This window comes from Spea bombifrons, chromosome 5, assembly GCF_027358695.1.
Source record: "Spea bombifrons isolate aSpeBom1 chromosome 5, aSpeBom1.2.pri, whole genome shotgun sequence".
Taxonomy (NCBI): Eukaryota; Metazoa; Chordata; class Amphibia; order Anura; family Pelobatidae; genus Spea; species Spea bombifrons.
The window spans coordinates 95,019,323-95,027,688 of record NC_071091.1 but is presented as its reverse complement, the minus strand read 5'-3'; positions in this window follow the sequence as shown (position 1 = coordinate 95,027,688).

The following is an 8,366-nucleotide window of genomic DNA, read 5'->3' as shown; positions in this document are numbered from 1 at the left end:
TCCACATGACGTGAGACGTGTTTTCAGTGGTTTAGCAGCACAAGAATTTGTATTTTATATTATAAAAATATACTCCTAGAGTGCACTTATACACACGTTTGATTATATTAAATTTTTCGATAGTTTGGCATTGAATGACATGTAGGGGCAACTACCAGCAACATGAATGAGCACAATTCAATTACCAGACTAGACTAGTAACAAACATGATTTCCAGTACCCTGACGATCCACTAAAAAAATCTTTATTAACTCCTTAATGACAAAGTTTTCAATGAGTTTAGGGACCGCCCATTAACCTTAAGGGGTTAAAATCAATAGAAGACAAGTACTAAGGGATTCAGTGGCATGTACAGAGTATTAGTGTACATTAAGTGGATACATTTCTACATACACATTCCATAAAAACATAATCTTGATCGAAGAAAACATCTAATTAAATGTAACACACTGTAGCTGAAATAAACACCTTACACATGCACAGACAAGCAACAAATGTGTACCAGTGATTATGTGACCCTTTCGATGCAAATAGACTGTAGCAGAAAAAAAGTTACAGTGCTCCAACGCTAACATAATTCATTTATTTATTAGCACAACACATTCATTGTCACTTTCATAGGCATGGCTTCTTATCTATATTTTTTCATTTGTATCACTATATTTGACACATACAAGTTCACTAAATCAGTTGATACAAATTACTTGTTGCAAAAGAAAATCAAATGGCAACCCATCAGTTAGGCCACAGTCAAGCCCACAGTGATTTATACGTGGAAACAGATATGGTGTGAGATGCCTTGATTATTATCTCCTAATATGGTTTTACATATCAGGACATAATAACAATCATCTGTTCCTTAGCAGGTCCAAAAATTAGGTAAATACAACTTTAGATGAACAACAACACATGACATATTATACCGTGCAGGGCCGCGGCAGGGCCGGATTTACTTAGGGGCTGATGGAGCTGCAGCTCCAGGCCCCTACCTTAAAATAGGTGCCCCTTATGCCCTGTGTTAATGCGGCCGCATAGGCCCAGTCATTCCGGTCCTGGCTGGGCCTATGCGGCCGCATTAACATTGGGCATAAGGGGCACCTGCCCCTTAAGCCCACCGCAACTGCGACCGGGTCCGCCACTCTAAGGGGCTGGGAAGCCCCCACCAGGGCCGGCCTTACAGGTGTGCGGCCACACAGGGTTTAAATTAAAACATCGGGGGGGCCCTGGTGGGGGGCTTCCCAGCCCCTTAGAGTGGCGGAAGGGGGGTACATAGTGAAAAGGGGGAACATAGTGAGAAGGGGCAGATAAGATGGGGAGAGGGGGTAGTGTGAATGCATATGAGAATGAATGAATAAATGTGTGGATGAATTGTGTGAATGCGTATGACAATTAATGAATTCATGTGTGGATGAATTGCTTGAATGATTTGTGAGACTGCGTTAATGAATATGTGTGGATGATTTGTGTGAATGAGTGAGTAAATGCAAAGATGGTACATGAAGGGTGGGCTTTAACAATAAATAAATAAGTAAAAATGGGCTGCTCAGGCTTAAATGCCCGGGCCTATAAAACTAAAGGAGAAGTCTTCTGTGAAAAATTAAGTACACGTTTACTGTTTCCATTGGAATTAAGATGCTAAGTAGCAGACAGGGGCTGCCAATCAAATGCCCTTGATTAATTGATCATCAGCAAGTGTAACCACTTTTATAAAAGCTGAAGTTTTAGCAGTTTGCTGGGCTGGAGCATTCAGGTTTGTGTTAATACAATGTCAAGGAGGAAAGTCATCAGCAATGATCTTAGAGATCTTAGGCTTATTTTATTTGTTCTTCAAGTTCTTCAACAATTATCTTTTTTTCTCATTATCTTATCCAACTTGTTGATTTTAATTTAGGCTGGTAGACCCTCTTTCAACTCACCCTACTCTGAAGGTTATGATTGTTCATAAGTTCAACATATAGATTATTTATACAATTAATAAGAGGTAAGTAGTTTCAGGATGCAACGAGTATGTATAAATAAAATGAACAAAATAGTAGCTTAGTATCTGGCTTAAGATGATGGCTAGCAGAGAGCTTGTGGTGTTTCAGGAAAGCTGCAAGAGGGGAAAGATAAAGAGATATATCAGAGCAAGGAATTGTTTTAACGTAAACCAAGGAGTGGAGTTATGGCTGTATTATGTGCAGGAAAACATGCATAATAACACAAAATATAAAGTTAATAAACTAGCTTGTAGATCTGCTGCAATAGTCCAAATGAGGTTGAATACCTATTTTGAATCTTGCAAGGAGCCTGGCTTAAGATGATGGCTAGCAGAGGGCTTATGGTTTTTCAGAAAAGCTTGGGTTCTTTGTTGTGTTTTTGCGAAGTGTAGCATTCCATAAAGCAAAATTACAGATATAGTCGCCACATACTGCCCAGCTGTTACCTGGAGACCTTGAATCTAGGGTTTGATTGAAGTATGATCATGGGTGCAGCCATTGGTGTAGGTTATTGGTGATGTGCTAAAATGTTTGGTTTAGGAGAGTAGAGACTAGAGAAAGAAAGAACAAAAGAAAGAAAAAAGGAAAGGACAGAGAAGAGAGAAAAGGCAAATAGAAGTAAAAGGGAAGAAAAAAGACCACAACTTGCTCAGAGGTTTAGTGTTCCAGACAGGGATAGTCACCTTCTTATCTCAGAATCTGCACTGACAGGACCATGGGTTATCTCCATAGTCTAACATGTGAGGAAAGAGTCAGAAGGACCGGTAAGTTTTGGGGGGGGTTACCAGACAGGAGGATCCAGGTCCCCTGCAGCACTGCGGGGGATCTGGATCTTAGTCTCATAGTCACACTTATTTGAGGTTGTCTGCACACATCGCCACACATTCATAGGGTGCCAGAGAGGGGTATCCAGGTCTCCTGCAGCTCTGCGGGGGATCCTCCTCTCTGGCAGCCGGTGGCAGCCGGTGGCAGCCGGTGAGCGTTTGTGCCATATGCGTAGACAACCTCCGCTGCTGCTGGCCAGTACTTCCACTGGGGTTTCTATGATGGAGCACCAGAAAGTCACGTCACACTGGCACTCAGTCATAGAAGCCCCAGAGGAAGTGCCGGCAGCAGCGGAGGTTGTCTGCGTGCATCGCACAGACGTCCTCCAGCTGCCAGACAGGAGGATCCAGGTCTTAGTCTTATAGTCAGACCTCTATAAGACGAGGGGTATTTTTTAGAGCATATGCTCTGAAAAAAACCTTGTCTTATAATCGAGCAAATAAGGTTTTATTACACATACTAACACGCACAGACACAAATATACGCAAACAGCATAACATACTGACATACTTACATACACACTAACATACCTGGGCACAGAGTATCATAGTTACAAATCCACAGTAACATACTTATGCTAATATACTTACACACATATACAGTAACATTCTTAGACTACCAACCTTACTTTCACAAACTCACACACATACTAACATATAGAAAAACAACATACTTACACACAAACATATTTATTGACACACAACCTACCTTTTTGGCTCAGAAGGAGGTAGGTCGGTGCCCTGCTCTGTCAAGGGAAATTACATACTATTCCCACCTATTTTAATATTACATAGGAGAAATAACAAGATTACACTATGTTACTTTTTCCTTATTATTTCCTATATACTGTGCCCTCCACTACTATTGGCGCTCTTGGTAAATATGAGCACATAAAGGCTGTGCAAGATTGATGTTAAATATACTAATATATTAGGTAATGCATAGGCCAAATTCCCTTAGTCATTCATCACAATAGGTAAGACCAAGGAATATAGCTGTGATGTGCAGCAAGATGTTGGTGAGCTTCACATAATGGGAAGTGGCTATAAGAAAATAGCAAAATCATTGAAGATACACATTTCCTCCATCAGGGCAATAATTAAGAAGCTCCAGCCAACTGGAAATGTTATGAATCAATCTGGAAGAGGATGTGTGTCTATATTGTCTCAATGGACTGTGAAGAGGATTGTTCGTGGCCAAAAAATCTCCAAGGATCACAGCTGGACAATTGCAGAAGTTAGTGGCTTCTTGTGGTCAGAAAGTTTCCAAAACTACAATCTGTAGAAAAAAAGCATCTACTCTCATGCAAAAACAAACTAAACCCTCATCAGTTTACCAGACACTACTGAAACTTCAAATGGGATCGGTTTCTATAGTCAGATGATATCAAAGTTGTGCTTTTTGGCAATAAATAGGTGGGTTTAGTGCCCACAGAGAGCTAACCATATGAAAAAGTACCTCATCCCCATGGTTAAATATGGAGGTGGCTCTTTAATGTTTTTTAATGAGGACCTGGACATCTTGTTTGGATACAGGGCATTATGGACTCTATCACATATCAACAGATATTAAATGAACACCTGACTGCATCTGCCTGAAAGCTTAAAAGGGGCCGTGTTTGGATCTTCCAGCAGGACAAAAGCATACATCAAAATCAACTTAAAATGGCTTGCTGGCTACAGAATCAAGGTCCTCCTATGGCCATTCCTGTCCCCTGCCTTGAACCCCATCGAAAACCTGTGGGGTGAACGGAAAAGGAGAGTCCACCAGTTTTGACCGCGAAATTTGCAGGATCTGGAGTCATTCTCCAACCTCATCAGGCATTATATGGGAAGACTCAGAGCTGTTGTCTTGGCAAAGGGAGGAAGCACAAAGTATTGATTAAAAGGGTGCCAATAATTGTGCCACACATATATTTATTTTTTTCTTTTTTTTTGGAAAAATCTGTGTTTTGTATGCAATTGTTTGATATCTGTGAGAGTAGAGAATATTTGTGTATTTGTTTAAGAAAAGATCAAAAGATTAAACAATAAAGATAATATATCACAGCCTTCTTTGCATTTAATCTGTTAGTATTTTTATTTAGCCATTTGTGTTCATTTCTTTCTTTTAATTTTCCAATTCACATTTCTTGCTGCACATGTGTTGTTTCTTGTTTTGAAATGTCCCTACCTTGGCAATGCATGAGTGACTTTTATCCAAAAGTAGATTGCTTATGTAAGCTTAACAAAATATCATATTTACATTTGTGATTTTTGTGGATCCTTTATTTATTCAAATTCTTAACTGAAGGGTTTATTCTACAAATGTAGAAAAATACAGTTCCCTTGGCATTTTCATCACACTTTTCTCTTCAGTTCATCCATGGAATGTTTCAAAACAGTGTCCATGAACTTAATTTGTACTTCATTCAACTACTGTTTGTGGGGTTATTTACTGACGCCTGGTGGAGATAACAAACATTTTGTTGAGCTAATAAAACAGTGGGAATCAACAGTGTTTTTCCTAAATTTTTATTTTTTAACCCAAAAGTAAACATGAATGGTGCTGCCTTAATCCCTACACAATTTGATAAGGAAGCACTTTGCATAAAAGGCGCTAATCCTAAAAGGGGGAGGGGGGAAACAGATACTCTTAGCTGCATAGTACACGCTAGTAAGAAAGTAAAATTATTGCTAAATGGCTACATACCTCTCCCACCACAAACATACTTCTGGTCCCATTTAAAAGCCTGCTCTGGCACTCGACATTGGCATATATATAAATATACAGTATAGAAAATAACACACTGCACTGTAGTAGTAATAATAATAATAATTTAACCATGAAATTTACCTTATTTACGTAAAGAAAAATGTGAAACCGTTAAAGAAAGAAAAGGGAATTTATTAACATAAGCAATTAAAATAACAAAACACATATGCCTTGTTCTGCTTAAAGGGCCATATGTTACGGTGTCAGCATGAATTGAAGAGTGATGAAATATTCCTGCTAGAAAGTTGGGGCTCCAGCATTCCCGACCCCAAGCTATCACAAAGTTTCTCATGAAATAACAGGGAAAAAGTCTCTGGAGTGATTATCTGACAGTGACCCCCCAAGTAAACATTTTGTCACATCCTAATAAAGAGATTTTATTGGTGGTCTCACAGCCAACTTTCAAGTGTACTCTCCATATATTGTACTATAGTCAGGGAAGGGGTTTTGAAAAGGGGGACAAGATGGCAATTGTCCTCTGGAATCCTTTAATTAAAAGACTGTATACACTGAACCCCGAATCTGGAAAAGCAGAGGTTATCGAACTTGCTCACTGTCTCCTTACATTACCATTCTTCATTCTGGGACTGCACACTACCAAGTCATTAGATTGCTCGGAACCGGTGTTCCCGGCAGCTACCAATTCTCTGGGATTTCACAGTGCTATGCTGAAAGAACCTGTGGATAATCCATTCAACTCACTGTGCCCACTAAAGATTGCATTTTAGTTTTTTGTGTAATAATTTGGATGATGGATCTAACTTCAAACCTCTCAGTGGATTGTTGTCCTGGAAGAGGCCTTATGGCTTGGATACCACCCGTCCAAATATGTAAAAAGATAATAATGAACTTTTGCAAGTACTATACATTTTACAACAAAATATAATTTCCCTAGAATCTGTTAATATTCTACATTTGCACCATTTTTTACATATCCTCCAATGTTGACCATGAATAACATTCGACTATTCTTGTTTTTCTATACAAACAAAATACAGAAAGGGGAGCATAGCATAAAGTGAATAAAGACATTCAGATTCTCAACACCTATCTAAGACATAAATATTGGGAATCCCATCACACTATATGAGTATATATCACTTAACCCACCACTATGTCAAAGTGGCCCGATTTTGGTGAGTCCTATCTAATTTTACATGGCTATATTGCTGAATCAGTAGGATTGCACTGAATTTTAGCCCTCTAAGACACTCAAGCAAGTTTATGCTTTGAAATAGTTTGGGCCAATACAGAGACTGACCAGACCAAGCGCAAAACAATAATATGAAAAAAACTTCAACAAAAAAAGCATGTCCATAACCTAATAACTTAGCCACAGGATATCTATGAGGATCTCTCTAAAATACAGCTTGCTGTGGAAGTTAGCTTAACATCGAAGGTAGAATAGTGAGGACACGTGGGCAGATCTTACACATACCATGTTTCACACTCTTGTGCATTGTTTATTTTTGTGTGTTTTTAAAGTTACATTATTTTATTTTACAAAACAAGGATTTTATGTTAATGAAGTTGAACCAATAAATTAATTTTTCAAATGCACACTGCCAAATAAATAATCAGAAGGATAAACAAATAATTTAATTTAGCACATTTTTGGCTTTATTCCCACACCCTTAATTAAAGTAGTGTTGAAGCAAATTGGCTATTTTTTCTTGGCCTACTTCCTAGACAGTGACGGTATCGCTCAGCACAACCAGGAAAGCACCTCAATTTGCCAAATGTATGACTAAATAACATTTACTTTAATTTCACTTTATGGCATTAGTGATCAGGTCTAGCTCTATTTTGAGAACTCAAGCAGGTTCCTTGGCATAATCAAACGCACACTTGTCATCTGTAGTAAGCAGAGTGGACAGATGAACAATTTCCTTCAGATGCCTCTTGAGGGAGGTGATAACAAATCTGTGTATGTAATGTATACTGAACCTGAGCCAGATTTCAAACATTATAATTGAAATAAATTATGCCTTGACAATGATGTATACAAGATAGCAATACTTTAATATCAGAATTAATGCTACATGGAAATGGTGTTTGCAAACTCTTTACTCTTCAACCATTAATCGTAAAACAAGTTTCCCTAAGTAATACATTCTGTAACGTTACGAATGCCTTGCAGCAGTTAAAACCAAAAGGTCAGACACTTGTTTCCAACTTTAATCAATATTGATTCAGTAACCAAAACTTAGCCATTGCGTACTCAAACAATACTATTCAAATTAATGTATTAATGACTGGGGGTTGGTAAGAAATTGGGCAATTATACCATTAAAATATTTTATTTTATTTTTTAGAAAAGTGCCATGAAATAAAAGATTTAAGTAGCTTCATTATATTATGTTATGGTCCAATGATATATAAACTTTCATGAAGAGCTAGGGATTGTTTTAAAACTACCAGGTCTTTATCATCAATAAAGGGTAAAATGTTGACCATACACACCATTCAAAAGTATATTTCCGGCACCACAAATATATAGATGTCCCCCTATAACTGTCTCTCACAGAACACATGCAATAGCGTTGTATTACTGGAATGGTGGTGGGTAAGATGAACATTCTTCCAAGTGCTATAGGTCAATGTGCTGATGAAATCTTAATACAAGGACCAGACCTAAGATTATATCAAACACTGTCAGAACTTCCCTGAGATGCAGAAACCATGTGGTTGCATCCTCTGTTCCGTCTATAGCTGATGCACATACTGCTTCCTCCTCTAAATAATCTTTGGAACATCATCAGTCTGTACTTTACACCCTATATTAACTCTACACGTTTGCAGGGTTGC